Source organism: Hippopotamus amphibius, chromosome 1 (genome assembly GCF_030028045.1).
Source record: "Hippopotamus amphibius kiboko isolate mHipAmp2 chromosome 1, mHipAmp2.hap2, whole genome shotgun sequence".
Lineage (NCBI taxonomy): Eukaryota > Metazoa > Chordata > Mammalia > Artiodactyla > Hippopotamidae > Hippopotamus > Hippopotamus amphibius.
The window spans coordinates 100,167,250-100,192,520 of NC_080186.1; the positions used below are offsets into that span (position 1 = coordinate 100,167,250).

At 40.4% G+C, this 25,271-nt stretch overlaps 1 pseudogene; it reads left to right on the plus strand.

Moving 5' to 3' along the window:
• The first annotated feature begins 4,560 nt into the window (after positions 1-4,560).
• LOC130832619 (trafficking kinesin-binding protein 2-like) lies at positions 4,561-8,830 on the plus strand (annotated as a pseudogene).
• The last annotated feature ends 16,441 nt before the right edge of the window (positions 8,831-25,271 follow it).

Here is a 25,271-nt window from a genome sequence, read left to right on the forward strand (position 1 = left end):
CCTGCGCACCACAACGAAGAGTAGCCCTCGCTTGCCACAACTAGAGAAAGCCCGCACAGCAATGAAGACCCAGTGCAGCCAATGAATAAATAAATTTATTTAAAAAAAAAACAAGCACTGTGGTCAGGCTTAGATCCCAAAATGGCTTAGGCCAAAAATGGCTTCTCTTATGTCAAGAATGCCATGCCTGGTTCTTTCCCCAGGGACCCCTTACACTATCTGCTTACATTGGGGCAGCCCTCCTTTCCTAACACCAGGCTCTATTTTCCTGGACACCTCACTTTGCCAGGCCTCTTCTTCCCTTTTCCTAAGTTCCTTCATTTAATATTTGGATCCAGTTTTCAATAGAATCATTATACTGACAGTGAAGGTGCCAGCTGATAAAGTGGTTATTTCTCCCATGGTCTGAGTATTTTGAAAAGTCTGTGCTAAGAAAACTTATACCTAGGAGACTGCTTAATACATAGGTTGGATGCGTGATGAGTGAATGAAGGGGGTCTTCCAGAAAGAGCCTTGCCCCTGTTCAGAGTCTGGCCTGCCTCACATCTGAATTTTGGTAGCACAGGAGAGGTAACTGATTTCAGCTAAGCTGAACAAAGAGCCCCGCAGGTAACCTGGGACCACAACACCAGAAGCCCTGGCACTGGACCAGGAAGGGGCAGCACACAGGGCCGGCCAAGCACCCCCCTCACTAACCGGCCGGGGGCTCATCTCTGAGTATCTGCTCTGTTCTTCAGACTCAGACTTACTGCTGCTGCTTCTCCTCTCCTTCATTTATCTCTTCTCTCCTTTGTTTTTCTCCTCTAGCTCCTGCCTCCTCATCATTTCCACCTGGCAAGACCCCTCAAAGCCCTAACTCTGCTTCTTGGTCTTGCCCCACAGCATGAACACTGATTTCATCCATATTCCCAAACTCAAATGCCTCTTAGACCAACCAGCCTAAGACCACCAGGGACAAACCCGGGTCTCGACCCGACAAAGCAGCTTTATTGACATGTGGCAAAGTGGCAGAGCTTGAAACTGAGCAGGACCCTGTGGGGCTCCTGGGCATGGAAGACTTTAGGGTCCCCCGTTTCTTGTAGGCCATAGACTCAAGCCTCCATGACCTTCCCTGAGTTCCAAAGGGCAGATTTGAACAGTTGCTAATCAGGGAAGGGAGCGGATGCAGAGACAAGGGAGGAGCAGCCAAGAAACCACCTGAGACAAGACTAAAGGAACCAGGGCTTCCTAGGTGGCGCAGTGGTTAAGAATCCGCCTGCCAATGCAGAGGTCACGGGTTCGATCCCAGCTCCAGGAAGATCCCACATGCCGCGGAGCAACTAAGCCCGTGTGCCCAAAAAAAAAAAAGACTAAAGGAACCAGAGAAGCTCACTGAGATTAGGAGGCCAGGGAATTCTCTGGGGTCCAGTGGTTAGGACTCAAGTGCTTTCACTGCTGAGGCTCCTGGTTGATCCCTGGTCAGAGAACTAAGATCCCACAAGCTGTACAGTGCAGCCAAAATTAATTAATTTTTAAAATAACCTTTAAAAAAGAGATTAGGAGACCACCTGAGACAAGATTAAAGGAGTGCAGGCCCTGCACACACCATAATCTTGTCAGCAACCCCACCCTTGAGCTATTGCTATAGAACGCCTCACCAAAACCTCCTGGGTTGGAGCACATAGTTTTTGAGGGCAGCAGCCCATTGTGTCCCCCTTTGCCTGGCAAAGCGATAAAGCTATTCTTTTTTTTTTTTTTTTTAGGGCGCACGGGCTTAGTTCCTCCGTGGCATGTGGAATCTTCCCAGAGCAGGGCTCGAACCCATGTCTCCTGCCTTGGCAGGCGGATTCTTCACCACTGCACCACCTGGGAAGTCCGATAAAGCTATTCTTTTCTACTTCACCCAAAACTCCATCTTCGAGATTCAATTCGGCACAGAGGCTAAGCTTTCAGCAGCAAGCTCACACCAGAGGAGCCGGGAAGCATCTCACCAAATGCAGGAGAAATTGAGTAGGATGAAGGGTAGAGTGTAAGTGACATTTAAATGAGGAGTATATTGTTAGGCTCACAGCAAAGCCAGTGGGAAAGGGTCAAATCAGGTCTGGGCTGCAAAGAGAACCAAGGGCCTCTTTCCTCAGAATCAACAAAGCCAGGACAGCAGTGGACGGTTGTGTCCAGAAAGCCCTTATCTGCAGCTCTGCACCTGGGCTGTAAACCCAGGCTGCCTCCCTGTATCAAAGTGACTGAGACCCTCTAGGCAAGAGGGGATGTTTCATCCATATTAAAAGAATTTCAAACAGTGAAATTTCTGATCATCTATGATCTTAGAGAACAAAGTTTCTCAGTGAGTGAAAACACAATCATTCAGGGAAGAGAGGACATTTTACAGCTGCAGCACGTCCTTGGGAGACATTGTTTCCCATCAACTTTGCAGCCTGATGTATCTGTTATTCCAGCATAAATGGCCAAGCAGATTATTATTTTCTTGGCCCAAGAGGGAGCATCAGACTGGCGCAGTCTATCTCTGCAGGCTGGGGCCCAATTCAGGCACTGGGTGTAAGGTTGGGATCCCCCCAGCCTGAGTCTCCTGAGTTGGAACTGGGAAGAGGGGGCCATGGGCCCTCTTTAGGGCTGCCCTCCTGCAGGGGCTGTGGACGTGGCCAAGGTCATGTTTGTATGCCTGGTGTGGGGCCAGTAAATCCTGCACATGAAAATGGGGGCTCCAGCTCCAGAGCAGAGGAAACTCCCTCATACAGACAGCCTGGCTCAGGTTCAAAGCATCTCTACCAACTGGTCCTGCTCCACTGTACTTTTCCAAGTGGAAGGCCTTAGGGTGAACGATAAACTGCTATAACACATATCTGAAAACACGAGGGCTTAAACAAGATTGAAGTTCCTTGTCTCTCAGGTAGCAGTCCAGAAAGAGACGGGTGACCCAGGTGGGTGGCTCTGCCATCCTCATGGTTTCCACTTGTTGTCCAAGTGGTGAATGCAGCTCTTGCCAATGCCCCAGCCAAAGGGGAGGGGAGAAGCAGGGGGCGCACCCTCAGTCCTCGTAAGCGCAAGACTGGGACGCAGGATACACGCCTGCAGCTCGCAGCTTGCTGGCAGGGTTGCTCTCATGCGAGGGGGGCTGGCAAAGTCCTTGGCTTGGTAGCCACATGCCCAGGTGAGCCTCTCTTACTGTGGGACAGCAGAGAGCAGACAGCCCCCAACACTCAGAGAATGGACCGTGTCAGACTAGCCTCTTCTGCTCCCAGGCAAAAGCTTCCTCACCTCTCTTGTCCTGCCTTGGTCTCTGAAGGCAGCAGAGATTTTAACACCTGAGGCTCCCTACACCCAGCCACGGGCCTCGCTGCTGATGGAGATGAGGGCTTGCTTCACCAGATCCTCCTGCAGTGTCCTTCACCACCCAGCCCCATTGCCCACCCACCCCTGTCCCTTGGTTTCAGATACCTGCCCACCCCCTCTTCCCTCCAAAGGGCTTTGCTGGGCCAAGCAGGCACTGCGCCGGGGTCCCCCGGAGCACCAGGGCATCCTGAGGCTGGTCGCTGCCTCCAGGGCTTCTCCCAGTCTCCTCCAAACAACCTGTTCTCTTCTCCCTCCCACAGGCCAAAAGGCGTGGGGCCAGGTGGGGACAGAGGGCACCGAGGCGGTGCTGACCTTTGTGCCCAGCCCCTCACGGCACACCCATCTGTGCAGCAATCTTGGCTCAGTGACTGGCCACACGGGCGAGGCAGCTTTCTTCAGTGTCCAGAGCAAGCAGCGGAAGACAGGTGGCATCTTGGCTCAGTGACGGGCCACACAGGCACCGCAAGCACAAGCCCATGTGCATATCTGACTCACACAGTCCCCCACAGCCAGCACCCCCACCCATCAGCCCTGGAGGACCTGCAGGCACTGATCCCTGAGCCCAGGCAGATGCCACGTCCCTGATGTGCTGGACACTCTTCTGACTCATGTCAGGCCCACAGGAAGTGGGAACTGGTAGACATGATGGTCCACACACACAGTTATTGTAGACAGGCACCTCCCACCCCAACACTCGCTCTTAAGTTTGCATGGAGGAAGGCCCCAGAGAAAGAAATTCATACTAAAGTAATAGTGACTTCATGTGTACAGACCTGAAGCCAGGTTAACGGAATTTAAGGTCTGCCACTTAGTAGCTCCAGGGCCTTCAGCACATTTAACCCCTCTGAGCCTTAGTTCCTTTATTTATAAAAATAGGACTAATAATGGGAGCCCACTTCATAGTCTTCACAGAGAGAGATGGAAAGAATTGCTACGTTAAAAATGCTTATTTTTTCTTTTCGGCAACATGGCTTGTGGGATCTTAGTTCCCCAACCAAGGCTTGAACCCTGGCCCTTGGCAGTGAAAGTGCAGAATCTTAACCACTGGGTGGCCAGGGAATTCCCTAAAAGTGCTTAAAGCAGTGCCTAGTTCAAAGAATTCAGTAAATGTTGGCTATTGTTATCTCCCAGAGGACTTTGGATTTTAATAGCAGATGATGACAATATGTGGCCCTATGGAAAAACAATCCAGCGGTGGTCTTTTCTGTAAGATATTATAGAAAATCCCGAATGCCCTTTTTGGCCACACCCATCATTGGTGATGTTGGACAGCTTTTCATGTGCTTTAATGGTGAGTCAAATTTACCTCTCGAAATGCGGTTCCTGTAATTCTACCTTGTTTTCAAGTGCCTTTTGAGACTTACCCCAAGACATTTTCCCAGGGCAGGTGTCATTTAAAACCTTGCAGGCCTTGTGAATTGCCGTGCCCCCAAGCACCCGTTTTCAACTTGCTTTGGGAAGCATCCACAGGCGGCAGCACTGTTTCAAGCACCACTCTGGTTCCTGGGGCCACCTGAGCCTTCGGGTGAGTCCTCCACTTATTGGAAATTAGAGTGGCCTGTTCCTGTCCAAACACACTAGGGCTTGTCTCATTCCTTCCCCCCTCATTCCAGTTCACCACCCGGACAAATTCCAAGTGGTGCAAAACTGGCTTTTGAGGGTGCTGTCTTCCCTCTGTGGGGAGACTTTAAGGAAATGTGCTGGAGTGGGGAGATGCGGAGATTAGGTGACTTTTCACATCTTTCCCCGCCCAGAGGGTCCACCTTCCTTTGGGTGTCCCAGGCATGCTTTAGCTATAGGTTGGCACCCTGCACCTGGAGATTTGGGACCTATATAGCGGGGATCAGGCAGTACAACTCTAGGGCCATCTGAGGTGCTGCAACTGACCTGATTTCATTCATTTCATGGCTGAGTAATATTCCATTGTACATATGTACTACATCTTCTTTATCCACGGTTTCCTTTCAAGGAAATGTTGGTTCCTTCCAAGTCTAGCCTGTTGCAAAGAGAGGTGCGCTAAAGGTTGGGGTGCCTGTGTCTTGTCGATTTATGGTTCTCCCAAGATACACGTCCAGGAGTGGACGTGCCATATCCTCTGTAGCTCTATTGTTTAAATATTTTAGGAAACTCCATACTGTTCTCCAGAGTGGCTGTTAGCAATTCACATTCCCACCATCAGAGTAGCAGGGTTTTCTTTCCTCCAGGCCCTTTCCAGCATTTCTTGTTTTCAGATTTTGTGATGATGGTCATCCTGACTGGTGCAAGGTGACACCTCTTTGTAGTGTTGATTTGCATTTCCCGCATATTTGGTGGGCCGAAAAGCATTGTCCACACACCAAGTTCCATGCAGGACCGAAACCTTGGCACTTTCTTCCTCTCCATCCCCATTCTTGCCGCCATACTCTTGGGGGACTTCACTGTCCAGGCGAATGAGCCATTCAATCACTGGCTTCTTGCTACCTTGACTTCTTCTCCTCCCTTTCTACTTCCTCCTATGTTCATAGTAGGAATATTACTTTTTTAAATTAATCAATCAATTAATTTATTGGCTGCATTGGGTCTTCATTGCTGCACACGGGCTTTCTCTAGCTGTGGCGAGCAGGGGCTACTCTCCATTGTGGTGCATGGGCTCCTCATTATGGTGGTGTCTCTTGTTGCGGAGCATGGGCTCTCGGTGTGCGAGCTTCAGTAGTTGTGGCTCACGGGCTCTAGAGTGCAGGTTCAATAGCTGTGGCACATGGGCTTAGTTGCTCTTCGGCATGTAGGATCTTCCTGGAGCAGGACTGAACCCATGTCCCCTGCATTGGCAGGCAGATTCCCAACCACTGCACCACCTAGGAAGTCCCTGTGGTGTGGGGATATTATCATTCCAATTTTCTTCACCTTGAAAAATCACTAACTCAATTGTCCTATTCTCGGACCACAACCTTCCATCCTCCCAGCTAGCTATAGCAGATCTTCAACACTGTTAAAATATTCTGCCCATCCAGGTAGTGTTCTCCTTATCCATCACCTCTTCCTCTCATTCCCTTTCTTTTTTAAAAGTAATTTTTATTGGAGTATAGTTGATTTACAGTGTTGTGTTAGTTTCTGCCATACAGCAAAGTGAATCGGTTAGATGTATACATATATCCACTCTTTTTTAGATTCTTTTCCCATATAGGTCATTACAGAGTATTGAGTAGAGTTCCTGTGCTATATAGTAGAGTCCTTATTAGTTATGTGTTTTATATATAGTAGCATGTATACATCAATCCCAATCTCCCAATTTATCCCTCCCCGCTTTGTCTCCCCTGGTAACCATAAGTTTGTTTTCTCCATCTGTGAGTCTCTTTGTCATTCTCTCTCTCTTGATGTATGGTTTCATCTTAATCTGTGGTTCATCACATAAATTTCAGTCAACATTCTAAACTCCTTTGCCTTCTGTCCTTTTATGCACCTTCTGCTGCCCTTAGCCAGTCAAGCAATGTTAGAGAAAATAAAGACGTGACACTAACATCTGTTAATGACTTACTGTATATCAGGCACTTTCCTGAGTCCTTCTCACATAATGACTCATTTACTTCTCCCAACAGTTCTATGAGAAAAGGATTGTACAGATGAGGCTCAGAGACATTAAGTGACTTGAACAGTCATGCAGTCCATGCTTCTCTGGCTCAAAAGCCTGAACTCTAATCATTACATTAAATTGCCTCTTACATAAAGGCTCCCAAAAATATCAGATTGCTACCAACTTATAAACTCATGGTCACCAACCTCAAGGAGTACCTCATCAATGCCTGAGCTACAGCAGTTTCACTCTCCACACAGCTATTTCCAACTTTCATTCTTCTCAAGCCTCTGATCTGCTGCCTCAACCCTCTCTACAACCCCTCGCTCCCAGATGATGATCCCCAACATACCGCACAGAAAAAAGAAGCCAGCAAACACGATGTCCTCAACTTCCCACCACCAAATCCACAAACACCATTCTCTGCCATCCTCTCCTAAATCCATCCTGTGAGAAGAGGGGATGTCCTTCCTCTTAGTGATGGACAATTCTACCATGCTCTGTGGACCGTCTCCCACATCATTTTCCTTGGGACACGTACTCTATGTTGATTATTCCAGCTCTCTTCAATCTTGAACTTCTCCTCTGCTGGGTTTTTCATAGCAGCTTTCAACTTGCTCAAGTATCTCTCATTAAAAAGCTAACCATCCCCATCCTTCCTTCTCTCTTCTCTGTCTCTTCCTCATTGTGGCCAAATATCTCTAAAACATGGTCTACACTGTCTGCCTTAGAGTCAGTTCTTCTGATGGCTTAGCCATGCTGAAGAACGAGAGCATAAGATGCAGGTTCTGGATGACCACAAAGAAGGGGTTAATTACAATGGCACCACCAGACAGAGCTTTGCCTTTCTCTGTACCAACCAGCCAGGGATTACAGACTTCAGTGGCACCAGTGCCTTCAAGGTTTTATGCCAAAATAATTCCAAATTTTCAAGCCCCTGAAAGGATCACAAACTCTGCAGCACTGGCAGTGGCCTGTTTAACCAAATTTGAGGACTCTTCTTGACGAGCAACCAGGTATTATCACTAAAGGCTTTCCCAGTTGAACCAAGGATGATGTCATCACCTCTTAGATATGGAGGAGAAGACAAAGGCACCATTTTCTAGGTTCAACAGCCTCTTCAAGTGAAACAAATCTGCAATATCCAAGCAGTAACAGGGGTGCTGCTACTACCCATACTTTAGCATGTGGACTGGCTACAGTTGCAGCCTCAAACCCAGGAAGGTATCTGTCATCCTCAAACTGAACATTGACTCTCACTACCTATAGGATAGTGCATCTTTCTGAAACTACTCAGGAGCTCAGGTACCCTTTATAATTTCAGAAGAAGAGATGACAGCAGTTTGCTGAGCACTACTATGAATTTTCCTACCAGGTACTATAGATTCATCATTGGAGAATCCATCACCAACCAATCAGATTCTACTATAACCTTCAGTAGCATCATAGGGGTAGCCAAACTCCTACAAGGGTGAGGAATCTCTCATAAAGTATATCACACCCTGGTTTTGGAGGACCCTCTCCTCTTGCCTCTACCAAGGCCCTGGCTATTATTTCTATTCCACCAAATCCACCCCCTCACCTTGCCTTCTCCTTTGCCCTTCAGCCTCAAGCACATCTCTCTGAAAACGTTTTGGCCTCCTGATCAACAGAAACGTTCCTCCAGGAAATTTATGGCTTAAGACCTTCATAAAATTCTCCTGATGGGGACCAGTTGAAGAGGAGTTTATTGGGCAGACTGAAGAGATTAGATAGCCAGAGTAATAAAAACTACCGACGCCCAGGAATAAAAGATGCCAAGAGGCAGAAATTCATCTTCAAAGACTCTGCTGTTTATTTAAATGCAGGTAGCAGTTTATAGGGTGGAATAAAAAAGAATTGAGTCTTCCAGTCATGACAGGCAGTCTTGGAAGTCCAGTCTGTACATCCTTACCCAAAACAGATATGTAGGACCCTTGAGGCTCACCAATTAGCTGATCTTTTGTACAAATTAGCACAGGAATAGTCACATACTGACTCACTCAGTCTGGTCTGACTCGAGAGAAAGGAAATATATATATATGGAAAGTAGAGGAATGGGAACAGAACTGTGATGAGGCACTGGATGATGAGGTCAGCTAAATGGTTAATGTGAAAGGTCTATGTGCCACATCCTCATTATCCATTCATCTGTTGATGGGCATTTAGGTTGCTTCCCTGTCCTGGCTATTGTAAATAGTGCTGCAATGAACATTGTGGTATATGTATCTTTTTGAATTATGGTTTTCTCAGGGTATATGCCCAGTAGTGGGATTGCTGTGTCATATGGTAGTTCCATTTTTAGTTTTTTAAGGAACCTCCATACTGTTTTCCATAGTGGCTGTACCAATTTACATTCCACACCAACAGTGCAAGAGGGTTCCCTTTTCTCACACTCTCTCCAGCATTTATTGTCTCTAGATTTTTTGAGGATGGCCATTCTGACTGGTGTGAGGTGATACCTCATTGTGGCTTTGACTTGCATTTTTCTAATGACTGAGCATCTTTTCATGTGTTTGTTGGCCATCTGCATGTCTTCTTTGGAGAAATGTCTATTTAGGTCTTCTGCCCATTTTTGGATGGAATATTGGCCATAAAAAGGAGTGAAACTGAGTTATTTGTAGTGAGGTGGATGGACCTAAAGTCTGTTATACAGAGTGAAGTAAGCCAGAAAGAGTAAAACAAATACCGTATGCTGACGCATATATATGGAATCTTAACAACAACAACAAAAAAATTGTACTGATGAACCCAGTGGCAGGGCAAGAATAAAGATGCAGATGTAGAGAACGGACTTGAGGTCACGTGGAGGGGTGCGAAGGGGAGGCTGGGACGAAGTGAGAGGGTAGCATTGACATACATACACTACCAAATGTAAAATGGGTATCTGGTGGGAAGCTGCTGCATAACACAGGGAGATCAACTTGATGATAGGAGATGACTTAGAGGGCTGGGATAGGGAGGGTGGGAGGGAATTGCAGGAGGGAGGAGATATAGGGATATATGTATAAATACAGCTGATTCATTGTTGTGCAGAAACTGGCAAAACAGTGTAAAGCAATTATACTCCAATAAAGAGCTTTAAAAAAAAGAAATATATATATATATATACACACACATATATATAAAGGTCTATGAATATATGGAGACAACAAAAATGTGTTGAAAGAAATGTGTTATGTAACACTCTCCTTCAGTTAGGTTTTCTTACCTTGAAAGAAGAAAGTGAATAGAAAATGAGTCAGTGAGTAATGCATTTCTTACTATTCTTTGGCAGGAATTGGGTAAAATAAATTATTTCCTCTTCATGTGATTAGAATTTACAAAGTAATTTGTCTTTGGAATTTTCTTTAATGAAAGATTTTATAGACTCACTTTCTTTAAAAGTTATAAGAATTTGTATCCATTTTTATGTCTAGAAATTTTAATTTTATCTAAATTTCCTAATTTATTGGTAGAAAGTTGCACATAATATCTTTTAAAAATTTTAACTTTCTAATTGTAAAATAAAACAAATAGGAAAATCACACAAAGGTATAGTTCTAGTGAATTTTTTTTTTCAGTTTGGTGAATTTTGATAAGGTCAACATCACCCTTGTAACTACTAACTGGAACAATAAATAGTCACCCAAAAGTCCCTCCATATGCCGTCTCACTATCAATGCCCATGGCTAAATAAACAAACAAACGTAACCACCATCCTAAGTTATAAGAATCAAGTTTTTAATCCCAAGAATGCACCCTGAAACAATGTAATTTAGCCTTCCCAATTTTTTTTTTAAACTGGCATGTTTTTAAACCTCCTTTAATGCATAAATTACAGTTTCCATCCCTTTCTTTTCCTCACAATATATCTGCTGAAGAACAAGGGCATTTCATCAGAGTTACACACAATCTGGATTTTGCTGACTGCACAGTCATGGTGCAATTCAACATGTCGTTCTGTGCTCTGTAATTTCTACAAATTGGCAGTTGGATCCAGAGGCCTCATTAGATTCAGGTTTAATTCCTTTGGCAAGATTGTAGGTTGGGTTGTGTTCTTTCATCAGAAAGCATGTAATGCTTTTCCCCTCACCGTGGATTGCTCATTGCATAGGTCTACTAATTCACTGAGGGTTGCAAAATGATATTTTGATTCTATAATTTGATTTCCATTCATAAGCTGCAATAATTTTATAAAGGAATGTTTCCCTCATCTACTACTTGGTTACTCGGTGATACAGTTCATATAGGAAAGACAGGATATAGTATTTGATTCTCTTCATGTGTACCATTGTTCAAGTTTGGTTCCCATCATCTTCTAAAGGTGACCAATTTTAATACTGTTATGAACACACATACAAATGTATTTTTTGGGCTTCAATCAATTGCAAATATTCTTTTTGAAATTCAAATTGTATCAATTTTGGAAAGTGGAAATCTCTTCACAGTGGCTCCTGAATCCTTATGATATGACGATAGTAGTGGTCTAGCTTCCTTCATTCTCTTGTGTGATAAGATGCTCCAGGCTTATACATTTCTCACACCAAAATTAGAATCAGTCATTTAATAGAAAGTCTGATTAATTTTAAAGGGACTAGTATTTCAAGACCATAAGCTAGCTTGGATATAATGACTTCTTTAGTGGAACAGTTAGGAAAGCAAAATAAACTAAAAAATATTCTTTTAAAATGAGATAATTTACATAAAATAAAATGCACTCATTTAAAGTATATAGTTAGATGAATTTTTACAAATTTATACATTTTTGTAACCACCACCCCAACCAAGATATAAAACACTTTCATTACCAAAAATATTATGACCTTTTTCAGTAAATCTACTCCCCCCACTGGAAGCAAACACTAATATAATTTCCATTACCATACATTAGTTCAACCCATTCAAAAGAAATGTGTAGTTTCCAATTATTAGATACGGTGTTCTATAAATCCTCCTTGAGATTATATTTCTGTATGCTTGTTTTAGATATATCCCTTGTAAACATTAAGTGTATAAATTTTCAAATGTAGTTTGGCAAAGTTCCTTTTTACTAGGCAGTTAGGTTTGTTTATATTTACTGATTATTAACATTTGGATTTATTTCTATAATAGTTTGTGCTTTCTATTCATCCTGTTTTTTATATCTCCCCTTCCTTCCTTACCTGCTTTTAGATTTTCCCTCTTTCCCTTTTCTTTACACGTATATTATACACTATTTCTATTATTTTTAAAAGGTTATTAGTATGCATATTTAACTTAAGGTCTAACAGTGACCAGTACCTTGACTCTACTGTCAAACAACTCAAGGCCTTTAAAATGCTTTCGTTTTCAGCTTCTCTTTCCTGCTTATATGCTACTTTTGTTCACTATTTCAGTTTTTATTGTTTACAAGGGGGTTTCTTTATTTTTTCAGTATTTATTGTTATTTCAAAACACCACACAATTCACCCATTTATACAATTGAATGGTTTTTGGTATATTCAGATATGTACAATCATTACTACAATCAATTTTAGAACATTTTCATCAACTCCGAAAGAAACTCCATACACTTTAGCTATCCATCCCTACCCCTAAGCAACCCACTAATTTATTTTCTGTCTCTATAGGTTTCCCTGCAAAAACATACCACATATTGTTTATACATTAGTCATCGATGGACATTTGGATTATTTTCACATTTTGGCTATTAGGAATAATGCTGCTATAAACGTTTGTGTACAAGTTTTGTATGGAAATGTTTTCATTTCTGTTATATGCTAGGTGTGGAGTTGCCAAATCACATGGTAAAGCTATGCTTAATAGTTTGAATAAGTGCTAGGTTGTTTTCAAAAGCAGCTGCACCACATTACAGTCTTAAGTGGTGTATGAGGGTTCTGATTTCTCCACATGCTTAGTCACGCTTCCTATTATCTGACTTTTTTACTTCTGGCCATCCTAGGGGTTTTGCTTTGCATTTCCCTGATGACTGATGTTGTTGAGCCTCTTTTCATGTGCTTATTGGCCATTTGTATGTCGTCTTTGGAGAAATCTGTTCAGATCTTTTACCCATTTCTTAATTGGGTCATTTGTCTTTTTATTTTTTAAGAGATCTTTATGCATTCTGGATACAAGTCCCTTTTCAGATATATGATTTGCAAATATTTTCTCCCATTCTGTGGGTTTTTACTTTCTTGATGGTATCCATTGATGAACAAAATTTTGTATTTATCTTTTTGTTGTTGCTGTGCTTTTGGTGTCATGTCTAAGGTAATGAAGACTTTCCCCTTTGTCTTCTAAAACTTTTATACTTCAGCTCTTATATTTACATCTTTGATACGTTTTCATTTTTGTTATGAGGTAAGAGTCCAACTACATTCTTTTGCACGTGGCTAATCTGGTTGAACCACTGACATTTGTTGAAAAGACTATCCTTTCCCCATTGAATTGTCTTGGCACTCTTATTAACAAATCAGTTGACAAGAGATTTACAGGTTTATTTCTGGACTTTCAGTTCTATTCCATTGATCTACTTTTGTCTTTGTGTCCACACTATAACGTCTTATCACTGCTTTGTAATAAGTTTTTTGTTTTGTTAATTTTTTTGGCCATGCCACACAGTATGTGGGATCTTAGTTCCCTGACCTGGGGTCGAACTCATGCCCCCTGCACTGGAAGTGTGGATTCTTAACCACTGGATTGCCAGGGCAGTCCCTGTAATGTGTTGCAATGGGAAGTGTGAAACCCCTTTTAACCTTTTTCAAGATTATTTTAGCTATTCTGGTCCTTTGCAACTCCATATGAACTTTAGAACTAGCTTATCAATTTCTACAGAGAAGTCATCGTGGATTTTGATAGGCATTACACCAAATCTATATATCAGTTTAAGTATTGCAATATTAACAATGACTTCTGACCCATGAATGAGATGTTTTTCTAAGTATTTAGATCTTTTAATTCTTTGTTTATACTTTGCAGAATGTTTTGCACTTATTTGGTTAAATTTAATTCCTAAGTATTTTATTCCTTTTGATGCTACTGTAAATGGAACTGTTTCCTTAATTTTATTTTCAGATCATTTATTGCAAATGTGTAGAAACACGATGGATTTTTATATATTGATCTTTTATCCTGTGATCTTATTAAACATAATCTTTAGTTCTAAAGATTCTTAGTGGATTCATTAGGACTTTCCATATATAAAATCATGTCATCTGTGAAATGAAGTACAAGTATCTCCACTTTTCCGATTTGGATACTTTTTATTTCTTTTTCTTGCCTAATTGCCCTGGCTAGAGCCTCTAGTACAATGTTGAATAGTAGTGAGAGCAGATACCCATGTCTTTTTCCTAATGTTTGAAAGAAAGCAGTCTTTTACCACTAAGCATAATGTTAGCTGTGGATTTTTCACAGATGCCCTTAATCAGGCTGAGAAAGCTCCTTTCTGTTCCTGGTTTGAACATTTTTTTTATATCACGAAAGGTGTTGCACTCTGTCAAGTGCTTTTCTTCCATCTACTGAGATGATGTAATTTTTTATTGTATTTATATGATTGATATTATGTTGACATTCAGACCTTGAACTAACTGCATCCCTCAGGTAAATCCTACTTGGTCATGGTGTATAATTCTTTATGTTGCTTCACTCAGCTAGTATTTTTGTTGATCTGTACATCCACACTCACAGGAGATATTGGTCTGTAGTCTTTTTTTACAATGTCTGGTTTTGGTATCAGGGTAATGCCTCATAAAATTGGTTGGGAAATGTTCCCTTAGTTTCTATTTTTGGGATTATTCTGTGAAAAATTGATATAAATTCTTCTTTAAATTCAGCAGTGAAACCAACTGAGCCAGGCTTTCCTTTGTGGGTAGTTTTTTTTGTTTTTAAACTTGCTACTTCAAACTCTTTACTTGTTAGAAGCCTATTCAGCTTGTCTATTTTTTTCTTTAGTCAAGTTCAGTCATTTGTTTTTCTACGAATTTATTCTTTCCATCTAGGTTACCTAATTCGTTGTCATACAATCATTCATTGTATTTTCTTAAAATCTTTTTTTTGGGGGGGTGGGGGGTAGGGAGGGCGCGCCCTGCATAACATGAGCGATCTTAGTTCCCTGACCTGGGGTCAAACCCGTGACCTCTGCAGTAGAAGTGCGGAATCTTAACTGCTAGACGGCCAGGGAAGTCCTATAATCCTTTTGTTTCTAATAAGATCAGTGGTAGAAGGGAAACATATATATACTACTATATATAAAACAGATAACCAACAAGGACCTACTGTATAGCACAGGGAACTATACTCAATATTTTGTAATAACCTATAAGGAAAGAGAACCTGAAGAATATATAAACACACACACACGAAATTTATATGAAACTGAATAGCTGTGCTGTATACCTGAAACTAACACAATATTGTAAACCAATTAAAAAAAAAAAAGACAAAAAACCCCCCAAGAAACAAACAAAAAAGATCAGTGGTAATGTCACATCTTTCATTGGATTCTAGTAATTAGGATCTTTTTTTCCCCTCGGTTAATTTAGCTAGAAGTTTGTCAATTCTGTTGATCTTTCCAAAAAATTAGCTTTTGGTTTTATTGATTTTTCTCTATTGTTTTTATATTATGTATTTCATTAATTTCAGCTCTGCTCTTTATTTCCTTCCTTATGCTTGTTTTAGGTTTAGTTTCTTCTTTTTTCAGTGTCTTAAAGTGAAAGGTTAGGTTATTGATTTGAATTTTAACATAGGCATTTACAGCTATAAATTTCCCTCTAAGCAATGTTAGCTGAATTCCTAAGTTATATTTTATTGCATCATTTTTATTCATCTCACAGTATTTCCTGATTTCCCTTGATTTCTTCTTTGATCCACGGGTTACTTAGGAGTGTCGTATTTAATAATCCACATATTTGTAATTTTTCTCAAACTTTTTTCTATTGATTTCTGATTTCATTCCATTGTTGATGAAAAAAACATTTTGCATTATTTCTATCCTCAAACTTATTGAGGTTTGTTTCATGGCTTACCACATCATCTCTCCTGCAGAACATTCCACATGCACTTGAGAAGAATGTATATTCTGTTGTCTGTAAAGAGTAGTGTTTTCACAGATAGATCAGTCAGTTTATAGTGTTGTTTGTCTGGTTTCATTGTTGGTCTTCTGTCTAGTTGTTCCACCCATTATTGAAAGTGGGATACTGAAATCTCCAACCACTACTCTTGTACAGTCTACTTCTCCCTTTTGTGTCAGTTTTTTGCTTTCTTGTATTTTCATGCTGTTATAGGTATATATAAAATTGTTAGATCTCCCTGGTGTGAACTGACACTTTTATCACTTTATAAAATGTCCCTCGTACCATTTTTGTTCTAAAGTCTACTGTCTCTCAAAGTACAGCCACTGCAGCTTTCTTGTGGTTACTGTTTGCAGGACACATCTTATCCCCTTCCATTATTTAGATCTATTTGTATCTTTGAATCTAAAGTGTATCTCCTGTAGACAGTATATAATTGTTTTATCCAGTCTGATAATCTGTCATTTGATTGCTTAATCCAGTCACATTTACTGTTATTATTAATATCATTGGACTAATGCCTAAAATTTCTTTTTTGCTTTCTATGTCTCATGCCTTTTTTGTTCTTCTATTCCTCCTTTAATGATTTCTTTTGCTTTAAGTGAATACTTTCCAAATGATCAGCTACAGATTTCCTAAGCTAATTCCATATAGGAACATTACTCTTATATAGCTCTATTCCTGTTTCCTCCTTTTTGTAACATTACACATAAAATTCCACTAATGTTATAAACCCAACAATACACTATTATAATTATTTAACCAACTTAAATGTTGACAACATGGGTTTGAACTGCATGGGTCCATTTATGCATGGAATTTTTTCAATAAACACATACTATAATACTACACAATCCACAGTTGGTTGAATCCATGGATGCAGAGCTGAAGATATGGAGGGCCAACTACGTTATACATAGATTTTCAAATGCATGAAGGCTCGGTACCCCTAACCTCATGTTGTTCAAGGGTCAACTGTACAGTAATTTCCTTATGCTAATACAACTCCTACCCACCTCCTTTATGCTGTTATTAGCAAACACAATACACATACCTTACATTTCAGTCTGGGCCCAATAACATGTCATATACATATTCTTTAATACAGTTGCTTTTTACAATAATTAAGAGAAGGAAAATATACATTTATGCTATCTTAGGTAATTATATAGTTATATAACATCTTGTATAATTACCTTTATTGATATGGATTCAAATTATATGGTGTTATCTGCTTTCAACCTTAACTCCTCTAAGTATTTCTTGTAAGGTAGGTCTGCTAGAAACAAATTCTCTCACATCTTGTTTTACCTGAGAAAGTCTTTATTTCACCTTTATTTCTGAAAGACATCTTTGCTGAATATAGCATTCTTGGTTGATATTTTTTTTCCTTTGAGCATTTTGAATATGTTACCCACAGCCTTTTGGCCTCCACTGTTACTGTTGAGAAGTCAATTGTTAATCATGCTCCCTTGAAAGTAAGTTGTTTTTCTCTTGCTGCTTTCAAAATATTCTGTCTTTAACTTTCAGCACTTTTAAATTTGTGTCTGAGGATTTGCTTTTATCATACTTGGGGTTCACTAAACCCCCATCCCCATCCACTAAAGTGGATGTATATACAATTATTGTTTTGCACTACTTAGGGAACTTTCTTTGAATGTTTTTACTTCTCTTTCTCCTCTCCTTCTGGTATTCCCATTCTGCATGTTGGTGTGCTTTAATAGTGTCCCACATTTCTCTGAAGCTGTATTCATTTTTCTTCATTTCTTTTTATCTCTATTGATCCATCTTCAAGTTCGTTTATTCTTTCTTCTCCCAGTTCAAGTATACTGTGGAGCCTCTCTAGTGAATTTTTAAAATTGTACTTTTCAACTCCAGAATTTCCATTTGGTTCTTTTTAGTATCTGTTTTGATATGTCATGGTTGTCATATTTTCATTTACTTTTTAACCATGGTTTGTTTCCTTTAGTTCTCCTTTCAAGTGTCTCTTATAAATCCAACATCTTGTCACTCTCACAGGCAGCTTCTGTTGCCTGCTTTATTTCCAGTGTATGAGTTATACTTTCCTATTTCTTTGCACAATTATTATTTGTCAGGGACTGAAGATTTTAGATAGTATATTGTAGCAATGGTCCTTCCCCTCCCTCACCCCCAGGGATTGCTATTTGTTTAGTGACTGGCTGTATTTTTAGTGAAATGTACTCCCTCCCCTCTCCCAGGATTAAGCTTCTGATTCATCTCAAGAAGACACAGCTTTGGATATAATCACGTTTTCCTTGGGGTTTGGTAGGGCTCCCTTGTTTCTTTGACCATGACTAGCTTTTAAAACTCCCATAAATGCCAGCTGCTGTATTGCTTTCAACAATGCTGTGGGGCATAAAATGCTCTATAAACTTACCTGGTCATATTCTGGCTCCTTTAAAGGCATGGAGATCTGTCTGAAACTTCTTATAATCTCAGGATGGCTCCTTCAGACTGCCTTATTCCATGGTTATCTCCTGCAAACTAGTTAACCTACAGTTTAGACTGTAACTTGAATTTCTTCTCAGTTGTCTTTTGCTACAACCTCTAGTGTTGTGCCCCCACATTTGAAGTTATTGATGCTCTCTTACAAATGAAGTCAGTTATTTCAGAAGAGATTAGGAGATACTGGTTTCAAAACTGTTTCTCCCTCAAGGTAAAATCTCTAAGCCAAGCACAGTCCAATCTCTCGTCCAAGTGTAGTTTCAGCAACATCAAACTTCTGAGTGACACACCTACTCTAGAAGCTCAGTGGAGGAGGAGGGAAAGCAGCCTGAGGTCTCAGCTTGTTTCTCCTGGCATGGAACCACCACTTCATGGCCAGGGCCAAGGTGATCAGCATTCTAAGCATGCCGCACTCAGGGTGGATCCTCCGTTCTCAGAGTGGAGGCTGAATAGAAGAGAGCTCCCACTTCTCAGCCACACTCATGACTTAACCTCAGCAACAGGTAGCTGGGGCACAATGAGAAAGACCAATATCCTGCTTTTACCAGGAAGAGCCTTCCAATTGGGAGCTGAGGTAGAAGCGGCCTGTGTTTTTGGCTGCAGAAGTACGGAGTCTCCATGTCACAGAGCTGACAGGGGAGGCGGGGGGGAGTCTTGGTTCAACTATTACGGATTCTAAACATTCCAACAGAATTTTCATAGGTTTTCTTGAAGAGATGTTTCTTTCTCTGCTGTTCACACACAGGACCATCTTCAGAGGCTTTACATTTTTTCTTTTAATAATTTTCACCAGTTTTCGGGAAGTGGGGAAGTGGAGCTCCTCATGCTGTCATGCTGTAAATTACTGTTCTTTCTTTAACTTGCAAAAATTGACATCATTGTTTTATACAGTTTACCCTCATTAACTCATTTTCTTTGCTCACCATTCCTTCTTGTGTCTTAGATCTTCTTTCTGCTTTCTTGGAGTAAACCCTCAGACATTTATTTAATGACGATATATTGGTAGTAAGTTCTTTTTAGCCAAAATATCTCCCCCCTCCTTTTTTTTTATTTTTAAGAACTTTTATTGAGATACACTTAACAGACAATAAACAGCATATATTTAGAGTGTACAATTTGGTATCCCAATCTCCCAATTCATCTCCCCCAACCCTCCCCACTTTCCCCACTTGGTGTCCATGTGTTTGTTCTCTACATCTGTGTCTCTATTTCTGCCTTGCATTTCCTCTTTCATAGTTGTTAGCATTTGCCTTGTGTATTGAGGTGCTCCTATATTGGGTGCACATATATTTTTATCTCCTCTTCTTGGGTGGATCCCTTGATCTTTATGTGATGTCCTTTCTTGTCTCTTGTAACATTTTTTCTTTTAAAGTCTATTTTATCTGATATGACTATTGCTACTCCAGCTTTCTTTTGATTTTCATCTGCATGGAATATCTTTTTCCATCCCCTCACTTTCCGTCTGTATGTGTCCCTAGGTCTGAAGTGGGTCTTTTGTAGACAGCATATATATGGTTCTTGTTTTTGTATCCATTCAGCCAGTCTGTGTCTTTTGGTTGGTGCATTTAGTCCATTTACATTCAAGGTAATTATCGATATGTATGTTCCTATTACCATTTCCTTCATTGTTTTTTGTTTTTGTAGGTCCTTCTCTTATGTTTCCTGCTTAGAGAATTTCCTTTAGCATTTGTTGTAGGGCCGGTTTGGTGGTGCTGAATTCTCTTAGCTGTTGCTTGTCTGTAAAACTTTTGATTTCTCTGTCAAATCTGAATGAGATCCTTGCTGAGTAGAGTATTCTTGGTTGTAGCTTCTTCCCTTTCATCACTTGAAATATATTGTGCCACTCCCTTCTGGCTTGCAGAGTTTCTGCTGAGAAATCAGCTGTTACCCTGATGGGAGTTCCCTTGTATGTTATTTGTCGTTTTTCCCTTGTTGCTTTTAATAACTTTTCTCCATCTTTAATTTTTGTCATTTTGACTACTATGTCTTGGCATGTTTCTCCTTGGGTTTATCCTGCCTGGGACTCTCTGCACTTCCTGCACTTGGGTAGCTATTTCCTTTCCCATGTTAGGGACGTTTTCAACTATAATCTCTTCCAGTATTTTCTGGGGTCCTTTCTCTCTCTCTTCTCCTTCTGGGACCCCTATAATGCGAATGTTGGCACATTTAACATTGTCCCAGAGGTCTCTTAGGCTGTCTTCAGTTCTTTCATTCTTTTTTCCTTATTCTTTTCTGCATCAGTGATTAGCACCATTCTGTCTTCCAGGTCACTTATTCGCCCTTCTGCCTCAGTTAATCTGCTGTTGGTTCCTTCTAGTGTATTTTTCATTTCAGTTATTGTGTTGCATCTCTGTTTGTTTGCTCTTTAATTCTTCTAGGTCTTTGGTAAACTTCTCGATCTTTGCATCCAGTCTTTTTTCAAAGTCCTGGATCATCTTCACCATCATTATTCTGAATTCTTTTTCTGGAAGGGTGTCTATCTCCTCTTCCTTTAGTTGTTTTTTTTTTTCTGGGGTTTTATCCTGTCCCTTCATCTGGTGCAAAGTCCTCTGCTTTTTCATTTTCTCTTTCTGTGGCTGTGGTTTTCAGTTCCACAAGACAAAATACTGCTGATACTGCTTGATACTGCTGTCTGCCCTCTTGTGGAGGAAGCTATCTAAGAGCTCTTTACCTTTTTTGATAGTTTTGTTGGGTACAGAAATCTAGGCTAACAGCTTCCTCTCAGTATCTAAAATATTATTCTACTGTCTTCTGATTTTCATTGTTGTTCTTAAGCAGCTGTAATACTAATTATTATTACTTCTAAGTAAGGTCTGCTCTTGCTCTTTTAAGACCCTCTATTTTGGTGGTCTGCTTCATAAGGGTATTGCTCTGACTTCTCACCTTTGTAGGTTCTAGACTTTATCCTTCGGAACTTAGCTCAGTAGACCTAGATATCAACTTATTTCCCAGACTCCACAAATTTGAGGATGTTGGACTTTAATCAAATTTGGCAAATTCTCAGCCAAAAATACCCTCAAATATCATCCAAAACCATTTTATTATCTCCTCCTTATACACAGATGTTCACTGACCTTCTCCACATATTCTTGTCCTTTAACCTCCTTCATACACTCTGTCTCTGTGATGTACTGCATTCTGTATAATTTCATCTTGGTCTTTTATGTTTTTCATGTCCAAATGTTTTATTATTTAAGTCTGACTGATCATTTTTCTTCCCATGTACTTTTGTTATCCCCCACTGCACCATTTTTTAAAAAAATTTACTCATTGGTTGCATTGGGTCTTTGCTGCTGTGCACGGGCTTTCTCTAGTTGTGGCGAGTGGGGGCTACTCTTCGTTGTGGTGTGTGGGCTTCTCATCGTGGTAGCTTCTCTTGTTGCAAAGCACAGGCTCTAGGCACGTGGGCTTCAGTAGTTGTGGCATGTGGGCTCAACAGTTGTGGCTCATGGGCTCTACAGCACAGGCTCAGTAGTTGTGGCACACAGGCTTAGTTGCTCCACAGCATGTGGGGTCTTCCCAGACCAGGGCCTGAATCCATGTCCCCTGCGATGGCAGGCGGATTCTTAACCAATGTGCCAACCAGGAAGTGCCTCCACAATTTCTAATACTCTTGTTCCTTCTCAATATGTTGATGTCCTCTTTTATTCCCTGTATTGTATTTCAGTGAATATAAGCCATCAAGTATTGAAGGATACACCATTTTTTTGTACCACTAACAACCAAAATACAATACAATGCCATCCCAATTTTAGAGATGCTAATTTTTTAAAAAATGTCTTTGAACACACTCATCCAATAATTTCAATATCTGCAGCCATTACAGGTCAAAATCTGTTTCTCCTGAATTTTTAAAAATAATTTCTCACTTTTGTGACTGAATATGAGTCTAAGACTACTGGAACACTACTTACGAAAATTATTAGAGATTGGATCTAAAGTGCTTTCTGTAAGAGAGTATTAACATTACTTGTTAAGTGCCTGGAAGCAATTCTAACCTGAAACTAATTTTTATGACTGCATAGAAGTATGAGTCTGTGTTGGCTTGTGGGTACAAATTCTCAGGGAAGATTTATTTTCTTCCCCCCACCCAGTTCTCTCTCTGAGGCAGGTTATTCTGGTTCATTCTTTCACTGAGTGTATCATGTTTTGAGGTCCCAGGTTTTGGAAGAGTTCCTCACTCAGATTTCACTTACGTTGCCCTATGCTTTGTCACCATTTTAAAGTTTAGCTCATTCGAAAGTCCTTAGGACACCTGGAACAACTGTCTTCTTTAACACAATTCTCTAGATTCATGGTTTTTGTCCCACCTCTCCCCCCATTAATTTTAACTTATTTTGAAAATTTTCAAGTCTCCAGAAATTTGAACAATACAGTATGCACCCATTTACCCTTAACTGATCCACCAGAAGTTGTTCTGCTACATTTGCACTATCACACACACACACACACACACACACACTTTGCCTACTCATAGGCAATAATTACAATAATAAAATACTTCATCCCTAGATATTACATAATGCCATGTCCTAAGAAAAGGGAGACTTCCTATATAAGCATAAATCCATTATCATACATAAGGAAATTAAACATTCCATATCATTTAAGAGGTCACATACAAATTCCCACAGATGTGCCTAAAATGTCTTTAATGGCTGAGATTATTTAATTCAAGATCAAATCTAAGTTCAGGCATTGCATGTCACTGTTTGATCTAGAATAGTCTCCACACCTGTTTTACACAAGTTACTTTAAGAACTCACATCAGGCATCTCTGTAAATGTCCTATATTCCACTTTTGTCTATTTCACATGATTAGATTCAGGTCAAATACTTTTTGGCAAAAATGCTACAGGTGATAGGGTGGAGTTTTGAGCATCTTTCTTCTTTGCTAGCCCAGTAATACATTTAAATAAGGTTTTTTGCTTGTTTTTAAGTTAATCTTATCCAGCATTTCACATGTTTGGACCATCAGAGTTCCTCAAGACATGCAGTCTGCCATACTGTCAGAAACTGATGTCCCTATGTATTACCTTTCCAAATCAACAATAGTAGCATATTTGTAACCACTACCTGAGGCCAAGTAATATGAAAAGAGGAGGCTTGAAACAGAACCTGGCATTAGATACTGCATCCTACCAATTCATTTTGCATTTATGTATTCCCTAAAAATCCAGAGCAAAATATGGGTATCTGTTGGGATCCAGAAGTCTAAGGACCAATTAAATTAGTGAAGGATAAGATTAACTACTTGAGAGTTGAGGATAGATTTAAAAGCCTTGGGGTCCTGTACTGAAGTCTTTTCTCATCAGTAAAAAGAGGGAAATTACATTTCTAACGTCCCCCTTTAAATGGCAATAGCAGGAAGAAGAAACAGGAAAAAGGAAGCTAAATGGTTGTTGAAAACTTACTATGTGTCAACCCTGTGGCTACAAATGGTCTTGTGTCCATAGCAACTCCATGAGGTGGATAATGACTATCCCCATTTCACAACACAAACAACTGAAGTAAAACTCAGAGTTCACACAGATCAGTAAATCTATCACTTCAAATCAAAAGGTTTAAATGAAAGTCGCCCTAATGGCCAAAATCCATGCTTTTTCCACTACACAAAATGCATCTAGCAAGATAATCTGGAAGTTTCATTCTGATATTTTACTTGATTGTTCATGGCCATAAGCTCTGTATAACCTAAAGAAAAACCAAAGCCATATTTCTTCAAAGAACAGTCTACACTCAGTCATTAAGCTAACCTACTGAACTCTTGCTGCTGCTCAAACTGGAGCAGGTCTTACCAAGGTCATCTAGGGCTTCTGAATTCCTACACAGCCACTTTAGCATTACTTCATCTCTTGGTCCAACACTTTATCACCGATACTTCACACCCCTTCTTGCAATCTTTTTCTCGTCTTCCATGACTAACCCACAGTATACTTGCGGAGTCTTTTTTCCTACTCCTTAAATGTTGTCTCCTCTATCATTAAGTATTCTACCCTTCTCATTCTATAAATTTCCTAGGGAATACTATACTCTTACATTGTTTTAGTTACCAACTATTATGCAAGTGGCTCAACTTTGACATTTGTTTACTGAATGCCTATCCTATGCTAGGCATATTCAGTGATGAATAAAACAGATATGATTCCTGATGCATCCTACAGGTTCTATCTGCAGCCCAGGGATTTCTCATAAGCACCAGAACTATGGACACCTACCTGCACCTTAATTTTCCAGAGGTACCTTTAACTCAACAAATCCCCAAACCCGTTCCTTTCTCCCACTTAATAGGTACCACATAAAATACACCTTAGGCAATTGCGTAGCCTCAGTTACTGGTCTATTTCACTTTTTAAGTCTCTGTAAAGTTTGACTATTTTCCATCTCCACTGCCAGACAGCTAGTTTAGGGCTCACCTAGATTACTCAAAGCCTACAACTACCTCTTCACTACCAATCTCCTCCATAACTCATTCTTCATAGTTAAAATGAGCTTTCAAAAAAGGCACATCTGATTATGTCACCTCACCAAGACCCATCCTGCTTAATATTCTTCAGGGGCTCCTTGTTGCCCTCAGTGAAAGCCCCAAGCCCTTTAACACGACTTTCAAGACACTCTGCTTGAAAAGGACCCTGCTAAGTTCTCCAGCTTAGTATTTTACTACTCCAACTTACATTCTATTCCAGCCAAACTGAACTTTTCAGGTCCTGGAATATGTAGATGTTTTCTTTCATTTTTAGGCTTCTGTATATTTATTTTTCTCTTTTCATTTTCTCTTTTACCTGATCCTATCTTTTATGAATGAGATCGCGTCACTGACCAACAAAATTTGGGGTTAGATCCTTTCCTATGTGTTATTAACTATATTCTGTTAATCC